The sequence below is a fragment of the Lepeophtheirus salmonis genome, chromosome 4 (genome assembly GCF_016086655.4).
Source record: "Lepeophtheirus salmonis chromosome 4, UVic_Lsal_1.4, whole genome shotgun sequence".
Lineage (NCBI taxonomy): Eukaryota > Metazoa > Arthropoda > Copepoda > Siphonostomatoida > Caligidae > Lepeophtheirus > Lepeophtheirus salmonis.
Window position 1 is genome coordinate 41,479,707 of NC_052134.2, and position 19,272 is coordinate 41,498,978.

A 19,272-nucleotide genomic window follows, 5' to 3' on the forward strand; every position below is an offset into this window, starting at 1 on the left:
ACTGTCATATCTATCATTTTAAATATAATTAAAATATCTAATAACATAAACCAAAATATTAAATATCCTTTTTCGGGAAATTTTTTGTTCAGAAAAATGTACTCTAGAATATTGTCCTTCAGGTAAAAAAAAATCGGAAAATTGTCTTGTAACCTAAGTTTGAGAGTTAATTAATGAATCTATAACTATAAGAAAAGGAAATATAATTTGAAAACTTAACAAACTTACAATATTATATATTTTTGTATGAACCTATAATAATCTTGTTCGTAAAAAATGTCCTCAAATTAAATGTTGTTGTTCAAATCTTTAGACACAGTTACTATTTACAAAATAGAATTTCAGTTAATGCTTCTTCTTATGAATAAAAAAAAGATGTTCGACTATTTTTAGACTATTGATCCGTCATATTGTAATTTTTTAAAGTGTTCTACTGATGTAATTATAAAGCCCTTTCATATATGTATAATTTGAATTACAAAATCAGTCATTCAAAAACAAGAAGATATAGTTGGAAAAAGAGATAACTGTTTATGTATGAAAATTTTCTATTGGAGGAAAATTTCAGAAACATATTTTTAAATTTCCCCTTTGATATCATATTTTTATATAAATGGTACCCTATCTTTTTATAAAACTTCTTATTTAAAAATGTCTTATTTTGTTAATCATAATATAGAGCTTCTAATATTTTGATCAGAATAGTATTAAAAAAACTATGCAATGCAGGTCTTAAACGTAAAAACGGGCATTAATCAATCTTTAAATAAAACACTTTAAAACAAATTTTGTTTATATTAACATTGCTTTATATGAATAAACTATAATTAATAACTTTTTTTATGAATACAAACTATTTTAAATTATTGGGTAGTTATTGTATGTATATATATATATCTTTCAGTTATGTTAGTTTTGTCATTTATTATTACGTTTGAATAAATGGAACGTTACTCACATGTCTTAAAACTCTTTTAAATAAAGATGTTTTATAGTATTTCAAGAAAAATAATGCATTTTCAGATCAAATATATATATAATAAGAATAGTCCTTAAATAAAACGATAAACCTTACATTAAAAGATATTTAGGGTTATACATGGAAGAGCATTTCCTTTTTAAAAGAAATAATTATGCTTCTATTCACGATTTGAATTTCAATAAAAATAAAAATTATTCTTAAAGAATTATGGAATTTTCAAAAGAATTTGTCCAAATTTGGAAACTCACTCATATTATGATGTATGAAATAATATGTTATATACATACTAGAAGGAGTATCCGGCATTGCTCCGGGTAATTTAACGTCAACAAAATGAGAAAGGTATTCACGATTGAAGAAAAAAGAGTTCATTCATTCATTGGCATTTTTTTCAGTACTGAAAAGAATAATTTTTTGTCCAATTGCAGTTCTAATTCCAAACATCATCACAAAGGCTTGATCTTGGTGACAGTACTAAATTTTATGATGGTACTAACAAAGCAAATCCCTAGGTCATTCAGCTTGTACTAGACAGGGTCATCAATGAATATATTTTTATCAGGAACAAAATTATCTGATTTGTATGGTGTTTTATGTCATTCAAGTGTAGCTGACAACACCCCTGATGGATTTTTTGCTATTTTTGGGGGAAAAATACCTCTCAAATCTCTTTAATGGCTTTCCATAAGCTGTTTAATAGCCTTGACAACTGTATACCAGTTTATCCTCTTCTTCTTGGCATACTCGGCAAACTCCATGGACGGGTTCTTCTCAAATTCATCCCTTACCTCCTAAGTAGGCTTCTACTTAATTGATCCCTCACTGTTAAACTTGTCCTTGAGATTATATGAAATGTTCAAATGATTTCGGACTCGACTCACAGGTGCTTACTAACATTTAGTGTTGTCATGATGACGGACGTGGTATTGCCCGGGCGGAATAAAAAGCCAATGTAAGCGATTTTTTGTTCCATCGTAATTATCTTGCTTGTTTTTCTTATGCTCTACGTTTCAAGTAAAAGCCGCTAAGCTAAGATTTCTTCCACGAATAAAATTATTTCATTCAACTTATCAAAAATGAAATTGAAAATAATATCAAAACTTTTTCCTATCCCGGAATTGGAGTCTTACGAACGATAAAAAATAGAATATATAACTAGTAGAATACTTTAAGAAAAAAAAAATTGATAAAATAATGTTTACTAAATAATATCATCCTTTCGCGTGAACAACGGTGTAATATGTGAGTATGAGTTATTATTAAGGAAGAAAAAGAAGTCACTTTGGATAAATTATTAATCCAAAGACGGAACTCATAATCTAAAAAAACTGATTTGTTTTTAGATAATAAATGTACTCTGTACACTTCATATATATTTTTGTTAAAATAAGAATAGGGAAATACTAATCTGTCATGACAGATATGTACATAGAAACTAACAAAGTTTAATTTTTTTTGATGACTTTTTTCTTATATATTTTTTTCATTTAATCAAATACTGACTCACTCTATTTTACAAATAATTACATTAATACCTTTGACGACAAGCATACATACAACTTCCATCACAAAAATGCTTCAACCAAACTGAACCAGAGTTTGCTTCTTTAAAAAAAAACAATCAATTGATTATAGTTTGACTGTTATCAACGTCAAAGGAAGATTCAAGATCTTAAATTTGATTTCCTGTCTAAACAAAATTAATTTTTGTTGTTTTTTGAAGAAATTGGTTATTGGTCCCAAATACCGATTTAAATCTTAAAGATGCTACCAAATTGGACAAAAAGGCGTCTCCAATCGAGAAACAATTGTTTAATTTAAATACAATGGATATCAGCTAGTAAAGACATATAACTATATATAAGAATAAATAACTACTTTTTATAAGAATCATAAGTAAATTAATCATCTATAAATTTTAGACTAATAACACACTGTTCTCGTTCATTTTTCTGTCCCAAGAGATGCATCAATGAAGGGCAATTAAGTTATCCATAATTTTATTTTCTGTGTATCAAACACTTTTAGGATAATTAACTTACATATATTATATTTTCTCGCAAATACGTTATCTTAAATGTAAATGAATAACTTCCCTAGAACTGATATACATTCGTATACCTCCAATATGATAATACATACAACTGATATATATTTTTTCAAAATCATTATTATATTATGTTGATCAGGCGTCTTTTGCTCGCCTTCTAACTAAGTCACATCCCTGGTCATGCCATGTCATGTAACTGAAATATCTGCAACGATTGTGTAAAAATTTCAAAAATAGTTTTCAAAATAGATTACGATTCATATAATGATACTGTTATGGGCTTACTTGGGATATTGTGCAATTCCTATTACTGCATTTTCATGGGTTAATTGAGAAAAAAAATTATTTGAATAGATATGAAAAAATAAAAATGACGTTACCTTGAATACAAAATTTTGGACCTACAAGATCAGTGTTAGACAACTGCAGACATACTTTTTATGATACTTAATATATAACTGGCTATTTTGAAATATAACTGTAGAAAAATATATAAATTAACTATCATACTTGTATCAGTTATAAAATAACTACTAAAATTGAGTAGGATTTTTATATGAAATCAAAACTTTGATATATTTATCAAATTTTAAATTAGCTTTTGATGTCAAAGTAATATTTTTGATACATATATTTATTTTTTTTAATCAATTTTTTTGAAGTTGAAGTTGCAATTTACAGCTTTGAGTATTGATTTAAGGATAGATGTAAGTCATAATGGTATGAATAATATGTTGTTATAAAGTGCATAGTTATGTAAACATAACTATGGGTATTTTTGAGTATGAATGAGCAAACATAAAAAGTTAAAAAACTGCATTTATTTAAGTGGGATTTTTGTATTTTTTATAAAAAAGATAAATGAAATTTTCTCTTTTTTTATATTTTATATATAATATATTATCTAGAGTAAATTGGGATAAAGACTTTTAAGAAAAAGATATTTTATTTGAAATGTCAACATTTACCATTTGATGTTGATATACTTTGCTTACTCACATGCAAGACTGAAAACAAACAAACGAGCTTTAAAAAAATATAAACATAAGAACATCAAAAGATATTGCAATATGCATTAGCTAATTAAGTTAATTTGGTCTCGTAGATATATTTAGAACCCAAAAGATGTATTTTGATTGAATGACTATAAATAGAGTTTTAATATTAATATTCTTTGAATTTGAGGGATATCAGTATCCGGCCATACTTCTCTTATTAATATCCAAGATTGGAACATCACCACTGAGCCTTTTATCACAGTAGTCATTTCTCAAAGTCAACTAATTAGTTTTGTCTCTTCCCCACTTCCACTTCTCAAAATACAATGCAACACACAAAGTTGTGAAAGTGCAGTATAAAAAAGTAATAAGTACTTTTGCTCAAGTTTGTGGACAATATAGACTACATCAGAGCAAAATTGAAATTGCATTTGATTTTCTCTATTTATGAAACAAAAAAATTATTGCAAACATTTATTCATTTATATTTTCTTTGTGAAAGGTTATCAAAAAAAAAGAAGGAAATAAATATTCATAATAGATTTAAAAATTTCAAACTTATAAAATATGAAATAAAAATATTCTTGAATATATAAGAAAAAACCATAGAAATTAAGGAATAATAAATAAAAGGCTGTATTTCTAAGAGTTTAATAGACAGTTTTTGTTATCAAAATTATATATTCCTAAATAAGGTGTCTTACTTAGTATAAACAAACAACATATGTATATTTGATAATAATATATTTTACACTTGGTATCAAAAAACAAGATTTGAGAAGTAAAAATAAGGATAAACATCAAAATAAATCCACGTTATACGTGGTACCGAAATATAATATTAATTTGTTAGCAGCATGTTTGGAAATAAAATACTAATACAAAGAGGAAAATGAGAAAAAATTGTCAGAGTATTATTTCAAAATATATTTTTTTTATCTGTAATACTTAATAACATAAAAAACCTTTAACTGGATTCAAAACTATAATTTTAAAGAAACAACATCAAAATTTATTTTTTTGTACATTTATAGATTTTCAAATAAAACCACGTTCATTAAAACAATTTTTTTGGAAGTTTGATTTTTTTAAATTCTTTTTTAATGAAATAAAATTAAAAATATACGGTGTTAACAAATTTCCAACTTTTGTTATTACTGTACAACTTTACATTAGAATCGCAAATTACTACTTTTAAACAACCTTCATTAACAATATGATACTAAATTAATCATTTACTACTAAAATAAACTAATGCATGGATAAAAGAGAGCTAATTACAGAAAATGTAATCAACAAAATAACTGACTGAAATGAAAACATTGAAAAAGAGAAATTAGAGTAGATAAATAATTCAAGTTGAACAAGAAAAAAAAACTAAATACAAAAAAATCATCAATATAATGGCTAGCACTTTTGCAATACATATGTTAATTAATAAATTCATAGATTGATCTATAGCAGTAAAGCAAAGTTTGTCTGGATGTTTGTCAATTCTTTATTTTGGAGCGTTACTACTTGATCTAAGGTATAAAATGTAGCAAAAAAAAGAAAAAAAATGATTGGCTATAGCTTGAGCGTGTCATATAAAAAAACTGGAAAGAGAAATACATAATAAAAATTTAATCATACTTCAGATGAGTTTTATCTACAAGAGTGTGTAGCTAAAACTCTGTACATCATATTATAAAAGAAAAGAAAAGGGATTACATATTACATAAGTCATAAGCATTTTTATGGGTGCAATTTTTGTTGCTGTTGGCCAACTGATCAATGTTTTTTATTTTAGCACTAATTACTTAAGTAGGAGTTATCTTCTCTTGGATAAAGCAAATTAAATTATTATTGAAAGGTTTGTCTGTTCGCCGACGCCCAATAACTAAGAGCAAAGCTGGATAGTACCACAAGGTTACGTATATGTCGAAGTACCCAAGTATATATTTTGAAGATTGCAGTTCCATCCACAATTCGCCATTAGTTAGTGTGAAGACATTCTTATATAATGAGTACTATATTTCAAATACATAAAAGTTTCACCGGAACTCATAATCAATGTCCTCTTGACCTATGAAAATGAGACAAGGTGCTACTAATAGACATAGAGGATAAAAGCAAAACAATTTTGAATAAAATTATTGTCATAGAAATACGGCTTTTAATGGGGGGGGCTATTCAGTTACACCCACAATTCGCCCAAAGTTACTTATAAGAAGTTTTTATGTAATGAGGTAGTCACTCTGATCCAAATACATGGAAAACTTGTCCTAAATTTAAATAAGTTGATATTTATGTAACTTTTTTTTTAGAAAAAATATTGCTTTTACTTGCAGAAAAATACAAATATTAGTAAAAATTGCAAAGGATTGAATGTAATTACGTGTGTTGAATAATTTTCTAGCCATACTTTTTTTTCCAATCTATTAAATGCATTTGAAAAATGTCAGATAAGTACTTTTTCAATGTGACATATGCACATTTAAAAAAATATAATCATTTTATTCGTTAACTCTAATAAGTCATTTACATATTTTTTTACATCCTTTTAAAAATAAGATATAATATATATTAGTTGAGACATAATAAAGAAATTGGTGAAGTTTAAAAATCAACAGCAAAGTTAAATATATAGATGTTTATTTCGTTGTAGTACAAATACAACCATTTATACAAAGAGTATTTTAATTTCAAAATTTACACCTGTAGTCAAATGATAAAAATGGGTCAAAACAGATTTATTTATTTCATTCCGAGTCTTTTTTCTTCTCAAATAATTAAAAATAAAACTGATGTAATAGGTCCCTAATATGAAAGGTTTAATGTTGGTTATCGTAACAAAAATCAATGAATAAATAGTAACGTATAAAATACTAAACAAGACCTTAAAAACTACTCTCTTTTTTTATAATATAAAGAGAATAACTAATAACCATTATTATAAATTTAAGGTCAAATAAATGACTTAGCACTAAAACTAATTTCATTATCTATAGTCCCACAAGACTGTCATTATTTCAAAGGTATGGGGGAAGGAAAGTAAAGAGGTCATACGGAATATAAAACTTTATTTTAACCTTACTTTTTAAAAACCGTTTCTAATATAGCCATAAAATGTATTTCTTTATTTTTTGTTCATTTGTATTTTTTTTTTTTTTTTTTTTTTTGCAATGAATGTAGAAAACTTTTTTATCTATAAATTAGAAGTATAGTAGATATTATATTGTGCTCATATGGCGATATCACTACAAACATGCTCATAAAATCTGCTCATTCCTTTTGTTAGATTTAACTGTAATGACATTAAAATTTTGTTAATGTATTTATTTTTCTCTACAAGATTTTTATCATTGAGGAGTTATAATGGGAAAATATATTTGTGTGTTATATAAGTACACTTACTTACAAAAAGCCTCAATTTTTTCTTAATTACTTGAGCAAAAACAATAAAAAACGGACATTATTAGTATAACAAAATATGTTAATTTTACGGCTATAGCTATTTCTAGAAAAGAGACAAATTGCAAAAGTTTCCTTGCTGCAATTTTTCGAGGTAACTAAAATCTTATTTTCATTTGATATAAAAATTATCAAGTTTTATTGACTTTACAAGTATAAGTTGCAAAATTTTATCAGAATATACACTTTAGCTCATATACAACAGTTTCGTTTCGGGCATTCTGAATGTCAATACTTGGGTAGTTGAAGGCTTATAAAGATTTTATTCGGAAATGTGTCAGTTTAATTCAATTACTAAATATATATATCCTGTACTATTTTTCCTTGATGACGTCCCTTTTGTTTTATTATCAAGTCTGTCATGTCAGTGAAATAATATAAATATCGATAGTAGTGTAAAAACTTGCCAACAAAACATGATTGGGGCGATTTATTCACTCATATTTTAACCCATATTTGTGAGAAAAGCAAAAATACATATTTCTTAAAGACATTTTTTTGCACAATTATTTAGTTCAATTTTTGCCATCAAATAAAAATATTTATTCTTATATATGTGGGTAATATTAAGAAAAGAAATAAAATATTTTTAACAAAAAGGGATATATAAAGATTTATAACGGTACTAGGAAAACTGTCCTGGAGAAAATTGCCATGGAGAAAAATTGCCAGTTAGGAAAATTTGTTGGGAGAAAGTTGCCATAATTGTTCAAACTTCATGATAACACATTATAAATTCGCTTAAAATTATTAACGACAAATATATAAACAAGTTTGTCTGTTCTATCCCCCAAGGGAGTACCTTCAAATGTGAGTAATATTATTGCAATACAATTTCCTTGCAATTTTTTAAAGTCAATCCAATCTTCTAAGAAATGGATCAAGAGGATTGGTAAGGAGGGCGGAGGTATAAATAGCTTGGGGCTTCTTAAAATATGGCTGAATGCACTCTACCATCGGATTAGCACGGGGGTAGTGTGGGATTGCTAAAAAAGGACCGGTAATACATCCAAGGAACACCTCTAATACCAAAAAATAGTTCAAAGCTCTCAGGTTGCGTGGAATACTTGAGTTATCCCTGGATCCTTAAAAACACGCCCAACTTATCTAATACCTTCAAGAAACTATCTCCCTCTATCTCCAAAAAATAGTTTAAAGCCTTTGAGTTAATTATGGGTACTCTGAGGTACCCCTTGATCCTTAAAAACCACCGCAAATTTATCCAATACATCCAAGGAGCCCCTCTAATACCAAAAAATATTATAAGCTCTCGGTTTGCAAATTAAACATTGCATTTTTTCTGTGTTTTTACGTCATTTAACTCTTTTTTCTTATGAATGCTACAGTACATGAAAGTAACATTATTTGTATTTCAATAGTCAAACCAATTTTTTTTTCTCTTTAAATTTGTATAATGAGTCATCATGAAGTTTGAACAAAATATGGGCAATTTTCTCTTGGTCAGTTTTTCTAACTGGCAATTTTCCTCCATGGCAATTTTCTCTGGAGCAATCTTCCACAAGTGATTTTCTCCGGGGCAGTTTTTCGCGCACGATATATATTATAAATAGTTTTTTAGCCAGTTTTAAAATATTGATCATAATGAAAGACTTGTGTTTTTGGATTAATATGTTTTGTTTAAAAAAAATTTATAGTATCATTTACATCTCGAAGAGTAGAAAAAAAAACACTTTCTAAATTGAATGTGAACCAGCCAAAATAATCTTAAATGTACAAATGTATTTTCATGAGTTTTATAATTTATGTCTAATTCTTCCTGTTATTTCTTATTCTTTATAAGTACATTTATTTTACTTTGACAAAATCATAAACAATTTTATAAGCCTTTCTTCCCCAGATTATTTATATTCAACCATTTAAAAATACTATGCTATATAAGGTTATTAACATTTTCCAGTTAACTCTTCAAATTCAATTTCGTTTCTTTCTCTTTTCTAATTAAAATTATGTCATTTTAGAACTACATACAAGAAAAGAAAGGAATCAAAGTCAAGCACAGAAAACACCTTTCCTGTTTTTTACCTTTGCGCAATATATATATATAGTATAGAATTTTCATTTTGTTTGTTTTTAGTCTTTCCTTTTCTCTGTTTCTATTATGTATTGTATACATAACTCTTAGTAAAAAAACTTTATGGAACAAGTCTTAAAAAAAGAAAAAGAAATGGCACTACTGGGGAAGAACATTTGTCTTCATTGTTTTCACTGCATTTAACAACTCATAGACCAGTGAAGTTACTTAAATTTTTTTCTTTGTTCATTCCTCTGGGACTCTGATTAAAAAAAAAGAAGTTCGCTATAAGGTCGTAGTGGTATTTGAGTATCTTTTTGGCCATAGGGAAGAGAGAGAAAGAATGACCTTCATCATTCTTAGTAGGGATTGTTCAGAGTCATTTCGAGAAGAAAATATCGTCATACTCTTACCAAGATTATTAAAATATTTAGTGTATAAAAATAAAATCAATTCTATTTTATTTACTGTAATACTTTGAGAAACGAGGTTTTGTACAAGTTGGCGAAGACTTGGCGACTGGCCTCGAGAGCTGCTTTAAGTAAAAAACTTTAAGGGTTTAATTGTTGTGGCTTACGAGTTTCATTCAGGAACGAATTTAAATTTTATGTCGAGGTTTTGCTGTATTTACTTTTTAAACATATTTTGGTCAATGTATTTCTTAGATGAGTTGTATATACTCAAATATGTTAGCTATATAGCTTAGAACAGTGCTGTTCTAACTGTACGCCATAAAGAATAGCTAAATTTGTCTCAGAATATATATTTATATTATCTATAAGAAAATAACACCAAATTTTTTTTTTTTTTTTTGATTTGTGCATCTCATGTTATCTCATTAATGTGTTCCCGAAATAAAAATGTATGAGAAAAACTGGTATATCGCTTGTATTAAAGATTTATTTAGATTTTGTAAATCATCACGAGAAACCTTAAATCTACATGATTATAAACAATTGAGTATTTAATCTATATTTTTTGAAAAACATATAGATTATTAAAAAAAACATTTTTATATCCTGATCTTATTTTTCAACATTTTTCCATCTGTCCTCGACCAGAGTCTCCAAAAGCAGCTATAATGTTCAAAAAGTATTGCTAATAAAGTCCTTAGACAAACTTTTTAGCCCCATAAGGATCACCAGACTACAATGAGAGTTGATATAGGCCTTGGTCTCAATTATTCCTTGTATACCAAAATTGGAAAGGTCAAGGTCAGTGGAAAACAATGATGATATATTTCATTTCGGTAATGGAAGTTGATGTAAATCATTTTATACAATTTTGGAGTAATTCGATCCTTCCTTTTTACTTTTATGCTCCTTCCAGTCAACAATCTTGCTTGAAGTTTACAAATAGACCGCAAGAAAACTCTAATAAGCTCTTTTATTATGCTAGTTTAGATTTGGGCATACAGCAATTCTGAAGATATTTTTCTTGGGGCATAAAATTTTTCATTCTACGTGTCATTTAGATAAAGTAATTTTCTAAACAAAGTAAATAGATCGCATGATATAAATTCATCAACCTAGTACCTATTATAACCTCGTTAATATGAACCTTTTCTTAAATATGTGCTTAGCATTCCAAACCCTGTGATACAGTGTACATATTTATATATATAATAAACAAATATTTTTTTGCTTAAAGTTAATCTCAAAAAAATTATATGTACATATTTTATGTTTCACAAAAGTATATATCATTTATTTATCTATTTTATTAAATATACTTACTAATAAGATTTTTGATGGCTTTAATGAGATGAATGAAACTTTATACACACATAGTATACAAATCCTTTGAAAGACAGATTTTTATATTGAAGTACTATTTAAGCAGCATATTTATAAAAATAATAATAAAACAACACTTTAAACAACATCCGACCTTTTATAGAAAGTTTTGAAAACTTTATAATTTATATGTAAATATATAAGTATGTACATATGTACTCGTATGTACCTATATCTAAATTAAACTGGGTATTTAAGTACAGTATATTTACCTATATATATATAAATGAACTTTTAAATTAGCCTGCGGTAAAAGTTTTATACCATGGGGTTTTACTCTTATTTTTGTCTATTATATAGTTATTTATATGTTTAAGAAGAGGACCTTATTTTAATTTTTCTTTGGAGAATTGTAATTGCAAAGAAACTTTAAAGTTATTTACTTCAATATCTTTGTATGTACGTATGTATGAGCATAATTTATTAATGAATAAAATACCTTAAAAAGATTCCAAATAATATTTTAAAGAAAATACAATTTAAATCCACCAACTACTATTACTTTTAATTAAGTATACATAAGTAACATAGGACATTATAAAACTAAAAAAATACATGCTATCTAGAAGATGGTATGGCAGTCCGTAGCTTGCTGTTTAAAGAGGTTGTTTTAAAAAATGGCATATTCTGAGAAGATTTTTACTTGTGTCTACTATGTAATAAAGCTGTTATATGTATTTATAACATGGAATCTAAAACAGTAGGACAGAAGTAGGTATATAAAATAACAAGGCATGATCCTATAATATTTTTCTGCGACTCCGAAGTCATAAAGAGAGTGCTTTTGACGATATTAAAACCTCTTTTTTTCATTCTATATCGATATTATTCTTAGATTTTTGGCTCTCTTCTGTCTCTTTTTACATCCCTCCCTTAGTCAATTTTTTCTACTTTGATTCTAGTATTATCGAAATAATTCATATTTCTTTTATCCCGTAAGATAAAGATACAGTTTTCTTATTAAACAAAAAAATTAGAGTCACATCGCAAAATTAAATTACCATTGATTATGGATTGTATTAGAATAAGTATTGATACTTTTTGTACTATGGACCGATGTGACATTTTATGTCCTTTCTCTTGTTCTGAAAAACTTTCACTCAGTACGCATCCGCCTTCTGTAGTTATAGTCCACACAACCTCTGTAGTTTGCATCAGGAAGTCTTTGATGAGTCTGAACGCTTTCTTGACCTACTCTTCGACCATTCTCAACTAAGAAAAGTCAAAAGGGTTAAGATCAAGTGAAGAAGAATATCAAAAAAAGTATCTCCACTAATCCTGCACATCAGTTTCAGTATGGGCAATAGCTCATTCTAATATATATCTACAAACAATATTCTTCCTGAATATGAACTCTAATTATATAGTACTCTGTATAACTTTTTAAATAAATATAATGCATTTTCAGAAGTCGGTCATATTTGGAGGGATAAACTATAAAGTTTTAAAGGAATATAAACTCTTTGTTTGTTTTAATGAAATACAAATAGGAAATGATTAATAATTTATCAAGGCAGATCTATTTATTTTGACATTTGTCTCCATAAAATTACATAAATGATGGACTTACAATTTATTATACATAAACAATACAGGCATTATTGTCACCTTCCACTTTTGTGGAGATTGGAGGGCAAAGAACAAAACCTGGTGAACAAATATGTCGATGATATTGCAAATACAACAAGTCTTTTCCTGGTCATTCTTTGACAAATGTATGAAGAAATAAGTTAATTTAGTATATTTTTTAAAATTTTATACTGTTATGGGTATTACACAATTGTAATTTTTGTTGACATAGTTTTAAAATAAGAAATTTACTATCCTTTGGTATTACTTAAAACAAATCATTATATTAAAAAAAGTCAAAAAATATGCATGCCATAAAATTACAAAACATGGAGGCCCAAACATCAAACATAACATTGGTAAATTAAGTTTCCTGAATATTTTTTCCAATTTTTCCATATTCTTTAATAACTAATCTGTATTCAACCCATTTGACAATGAAAAAAATAAAAATCTTCACATAGTGCAGGTGACTTATTTTTCCAAGTTTCCTATAGTATAATAATTTTAAATTTAAAAAACGGATAAGTAGGGTGACACACCTAGAACGGTGGTTAATAAGCCAGGTTTAACAGTATTTAGCTTCTTTTGAAACATAGTCAATGATTTTCAAGCTAGGTGACTTACACTACTTTTTTAATTTCACAAATTTGAATCTTGAAATTTTTTTATGCAGACACTTCATTATGTATTAATCTTTTTTTTTCTCTTACTGTTTGTAGAAACTTCATATTTGTCTAATGCACTCCATAGTGTGAGAATTCTTGACTTAAGAATAAATGCTTAATAATGAATTATAGATTATACTTACGAAAACATATTTTTGTTTTAATTTAAGAACATTTCTTTTCTAATATGGAGGCAGTTCTTAATCCAAGGAGTAACTGTAGGATATAGGTATATTTGAAATGTTTGAAAACGTTGTTGAGGCATATCACAAATATTGGTTTATCTTCATTGCATCTCGTCATCTTTCCTTTTAAATGTAAAAAATTCATACAATTAGGTATTAGTTAGCCAAAAACGTCATTCTAACCAAATGAAGTATATTTCTTATTTGATGTATATTAGTAGTCAACATATTGACAAGATTTAGTTCAATTTCAGAAAAACAATGTTTAAACCAGTAATAAATCAATAGTTAACAAATTAATAAAGTGTAATTTTTTATGTTAGGGAAGTATCCTTATTATACGTGTATATAGAAATAAAAGTTATTAATTATGAGAACATAAATATAAAATTATTTTTGATTTAAATCGTGTATTTTTCTTTTTAACCAACTCCACCTACAAAGAAATATTGCAAATACTATGTTTTTAGTAAATGATTACTTAGAAAGTAGGCGTTGAAAAAAACTACCTATATAAAAAAGGGGGAAAAGCCAAGTTTCAAGGTTATACTTAAAGAGTTTATGACGACATATTACTAGTACTACCTACTTACAATCAAAATGTTCTTTTTCATAAAACAAATGTAAATTCATAAAATCTAATACATTAAAATTGAAGAGTAAAAAGGTATTTTTTGGACTTTGTTCAAGATTGTTTATTAATATTTGAGTGCAAAACTCAAATTTGATCCTAGTTTTGCTGTGGTACCCCCAAATTTCAGAAATATCTGAAGTTATAGTAATTCGGGACAAAATTATCAATTGCAGTCATTTTTCACCAATAAAAGAATCAAAAAATTGAAAATGTAATTAATGAAACTTAAGTTAAGGTGCTTAATGATTTTTTTTTTTTTTTTTTTTTGCAGTTACTGTATTTTGTTCCGAACTCAAGATGTTTATTTCTTTAAAAAGTAAAATGAGGTAAATGACTTTCTACTTTATTCATAGTAATAAGGAATATCATAGTATATCATATTATAGAAAATTTTTGTATCTTATATATATTTTAAAGAACTAATCAAAAAATATGCATCTCTTTCTAGTTTTGTTAGATTTTGTAGTTCTTATTTTTCTTAAGCCTGTAATTGCAAAATCAAAATTATATTCATGTTGTTTATATCTGTACTATTGATATAAACCAATGAAATCTATGATGCTTGGAGTAGTAGTTGAACATTTATGTCAGTTTTGGAATTTACTATCAGAGATAAATTAAATCCTTATGTCAAAATCCAGATGGTAAAAAAATTGTGGTTGATAGCTGAATGGAAAATATACTTCAGAATATGCATTACACTCCCAGTACTTACATCATACACAGTTCTTATGGAAAATTTCATTTGAAAAAAACTTGCATTTTTTTAGTAAATTTTGTGCAATTTCAAACATGGAGGAAATAAATAATATAAATATTGGTTCTATTTCATTTTTTTTTCTTTTCTAGATTATTCTTTGCCAAAAAATTATATTCTTTATTTTCCTTCTTCTCTACTTCATAGGGCCTTAATTAAAATGAAGACAATTTTTTTTTACTATATACCAAACTTAGTATATACGCATTGACACATTTTCTCTATTATTATGAAAGAAAGAAGATTATCTTATAAAAACACAAAAAGATTCGATGACTTTTATTCCCCTCTTCAAATATCAATAATCTCATAATTACAAATATGTTACACAATTAAATAAATAGCCTAGATTTTAAGACTACGTACATTAGACTGGTTTTTTTTTAAATTTTTTTTTTTTTTTGTTAAAAATATTGCTCACATTTTATTTAATAAATTAAAGGTTTTAGTAATTTCTCAATGTCCCTATTTCATCAAACATAATGTTCCTCCCATTTGTTTAGTAACTATTACTTTAACTAGGGTTATATGTTTGACAAAACAGGGAAACAATAAATCATTAGCACAAATTAAACACCTTTAAATTATTAAACAGAAGGTGCAGAATAGTTTTAGGACTAAATACACTGTTTTTTTAAGCATCATACAAAAGGTCTAAAAATACTCATTTTTGAGGCAATAATGTATTTTCCAAACTATAACAAACTCTACAATGCCAAAAATAGTCTAAGAGGCCTTAGACTATTTCCAAATTCAGATTTTTGATTTTCTCCAGCTGAAATGATATTTGTGCAGGTGGATTAATGATACTAACTCGAAAACGGGACATTTTAGTGTACAATCATGCCTCATATAGTATCCACTACCCTGGTAAAGAAAAAAATTTATAGCAACAGAAAAAGTAATGTTTTTGTGACTTACATTCATGGATGAGCAAATTCGCTCAAAATTAATACAATATTGTTATTTGCCACGAAAATACATCTAACAATGCAGTATATAACTATCTCGAATGACACATTGACAACGGCGTAGAACCATTTCATCACAAGCTATTATATATGGATAGCAATTCATCATGCATTATAATATTGTTGCCGCTCCACTCTTTTAAAAAAAACTAGATGTACATAAGGATTAAAAAATTAATACCCATGAATACTCTTATATGGTATTTCAAATTCCATGTTAAAAAAAACAACAAAAAAACGTAAATTATTTATCATTACAAGCTATTTTTTCCTCTCTTTCAACATAAATTCATTATTTGTCTTCATTATTATGTATCTAGTCTTCTTGACTTTTTACCCAATATTTTTAAGTTATCCAGAGCTACTTAGTTAAAATGTTAAACGAATTAAGAATTTTTAATTTAATATTTGATTTGTGAATATGAAATTTAGAATTTAAAATAACTCAAGAAATCATGTACGTGCTCCCATCTCGCTCAGTAACTAAATGTGAGCATGGCCCCGCTTTTGCTCTGGCATACCTTCTTAACTAATTAATACGTCTTTATAAAATACTCATTCAAAGGTAGCTGAAGATAGTAGTGTTGTATTATTTTCTAGAAATATCTTTTGAACTTTGGGAAAGCGTTTAAAAGATCTAAAGAGGGTTCTTCTAAATTTATAAAGTTTTCTACAATTTTTCAGCCGCCAATTTTATTTATTTTGAATATTCTCTTCATTGGAAAAAAGTTTAATGTTGATTCAATTGCCACTAAATCCTAAGGATTGTTACAAACAAAATCAGTTAGGACAAAAAGGCTAACTTCTTCCACACAGAGTTTTTTCATATACCCTTTATATATATTCAGTTCTGAAGAATCAGCGAAACCTTCTTAATCTTTGAATATCCTCTTAGTTGATACATGGACTGAGGGATAAGGCCGGAAAAGATCACATCTCAGAAAGTAAGGCACTACAACTTTTTTTTGTATCTATTACGAACCATTATAATATAATTATAGGATGATCGAAATAGGTATCATTGTGAAGAATTTCTATATTGTCAAATCCATTAACTCCTGAAACAGAAAATTACTATGAAAACATAAATAAATAAATAGAAATATACAGGTACAAACTGCAATGATTGTCTAATCCTACGTGAAAACTTATTAGAGCTATTGTGATAGGTTAAGTCAAGATACTTTTCCTCTTTGTCCAAAAATACATTATTCACTGGGATTAACGAAGTTATCTCCTTATTATTAAAAGGTTTGGATAATTGAATTTCAATTATCCTCTCTCGCTGTCTCCAACTTCGACATAGGAATATAAAACATGGAGTACCGGCCAGTTTATAACTTTTTTTTGTTGTTGTCCAAATCGGATTACAGAAATACAAAAAGCTGAGCCTGCTGGGTCAGACACCAATCAAACAGTTCTTGCATATATAAATAAAACCGGAGCTACTGACTGTCATTTACATAAATAATCATTATAGTTTATAAAATTTGTTAAATAATACTTAAATTTCACAATAGGAGTCTTTGCAAGTAGAGTGTATGTAATTCCTGTCACAATATAATAAAATACATATTTGTTATTTCACTTAAAAGCAAAGATTAAAGAAAAAAATGACTTCGTTCCATCTATGTCCTCCTCCTGATATAAAACGATCCATTTATTATACTATTTTTCTACTTGTTTACGACTACTTATACAAATGTACTTACTAATGGCTCCTCTCTCCCTCATACAAATAATACCAGTGTGTGTTGAAATATGAGTCCCTTTTTTTAAAGGAAAAATAAACCGAAAGAAAGTTGTGAGTAAATAAATCTGATGTGGCTTTATAGTCGTAAAAAAGGAAATAATATCTTGATTTGGATGAAAAATAAAAAAATAAACTATGTACAAAGTAATATTTGGTACACTAATACAGATACATATGAGATCCGTCAACACAAAAACAAGCGGGAATGGTTTTTCTCAAAATTAAATTCGAAAACTTTTGTTTTATCTCTGTTACAAACTATTGTCCCTTTCCATGAGCAAATTTTTCTGATGAATTATTTGAAGATGCTGCAAATTACACTTAAAGTAACAACATTTTATCATCACAATAAAATAACTCAAAGTTGATTGTTCTTTTAAAGTACATATAGGGATACCAAATAAGTATCATAAACTCCGACAAATTACATATTTTAATATCTCAACCTATCCCGGAAATTTCAATATAAAGGCTATATTTGACCCACAAATATCTAAAATATTTAGTATGATGAAAAAATAAAACGTAAATATATATCTATTTTCTTATTTTGTTCAGGCTTATTTTTGTATAAATATGTGAATATATGACGCAATAAATGTATTAACTTTGGAAAAGAAAAAAAGAATTGAACGTAAGTATGCTGTACTTGTCTATAAGCAATTGATTTCATTGCTTCCAATTCGTGAATTTCTAATGAACAATCTAAAAAAAATTTATATCACCATTGTACTTAGCTATATTTGTGAACAAGCTATGAAAGAGGGGGGGAAATACACATACACTAACAATCGACTAGGACTCTAGTGGTCTAACAATTTATATTTAGTATTATGGGTATGGCTGGTGTAAAGAGGGTCAACGCACTCATTGAAATCACTGGACAGCAAAATTGTGTGCTCTAGATTTCTTTTATCTAGAGATACATGACAATGATCTATATAAAATACTAATTGTTTGCAAATTTGCAAAAAATATTTCAGTTTGCTCTGTATAATTTATTAAATTAGAGAAAATGTCTTGTAAAAGCAAAAAAATGATGAAAAATTGACACTTCCTTTTAAATTATAATATATTTATTATGTTTAATTACATGACACAAATCATATTTTTGTTCTAAAATGAAGATATACGACATCATAATAAAAAAGAATATATAAAAAAAATTATAATTTTAAATATTATTTTAAATTTATTATTTAGGTTTTTTTTAAATTTATTTAGCTTAAAATTCCTATTTATATTATATAGAACTTTGCTCTCTCTGGGCCACAAAAACATATATTTTAGCTTTAAAATGTTATTTTTATGGTTATTGATAAAAATTAATCAAAAATTTCAAATTTCAATCCAAGGTGTTAAATAGTGTTATAATTAGTGGATTGTCATTTTATAATGATCATGATCGATTTGAGCTTTTGTCT

The 19,272-nt window shown here is 26.9% G+C and overlaps 1 protein-coding gene across 7 annotated transcripts in view; it reads left to right on the forward strand.

Annotated features, from left to right (window-relative positions):
• The window catches only part of LOC121115955 (uncharacterized), a 285,728-nt gene that overhangs the window by 107,064 nt on the left and 159,392 nt on the right, over nucleotides 1-19,272 (forward strand). The window contains exon 2 of one of the 7 annotated variants that reach the window (XM_071887921.1): nucleotides 14,639-14,693. The exons of the other annotated variants lie outside the window; for them this stretch is intronic. The gene's annotated coding sequence lies outside the window, so the exon portion shown is untranslated. The remainder of the gene's footprint in view (nucleotides 1-14,638; nucleotides 14,694-19,272) is intronic. 7 annotated transcript variants of the gene reach the window in all.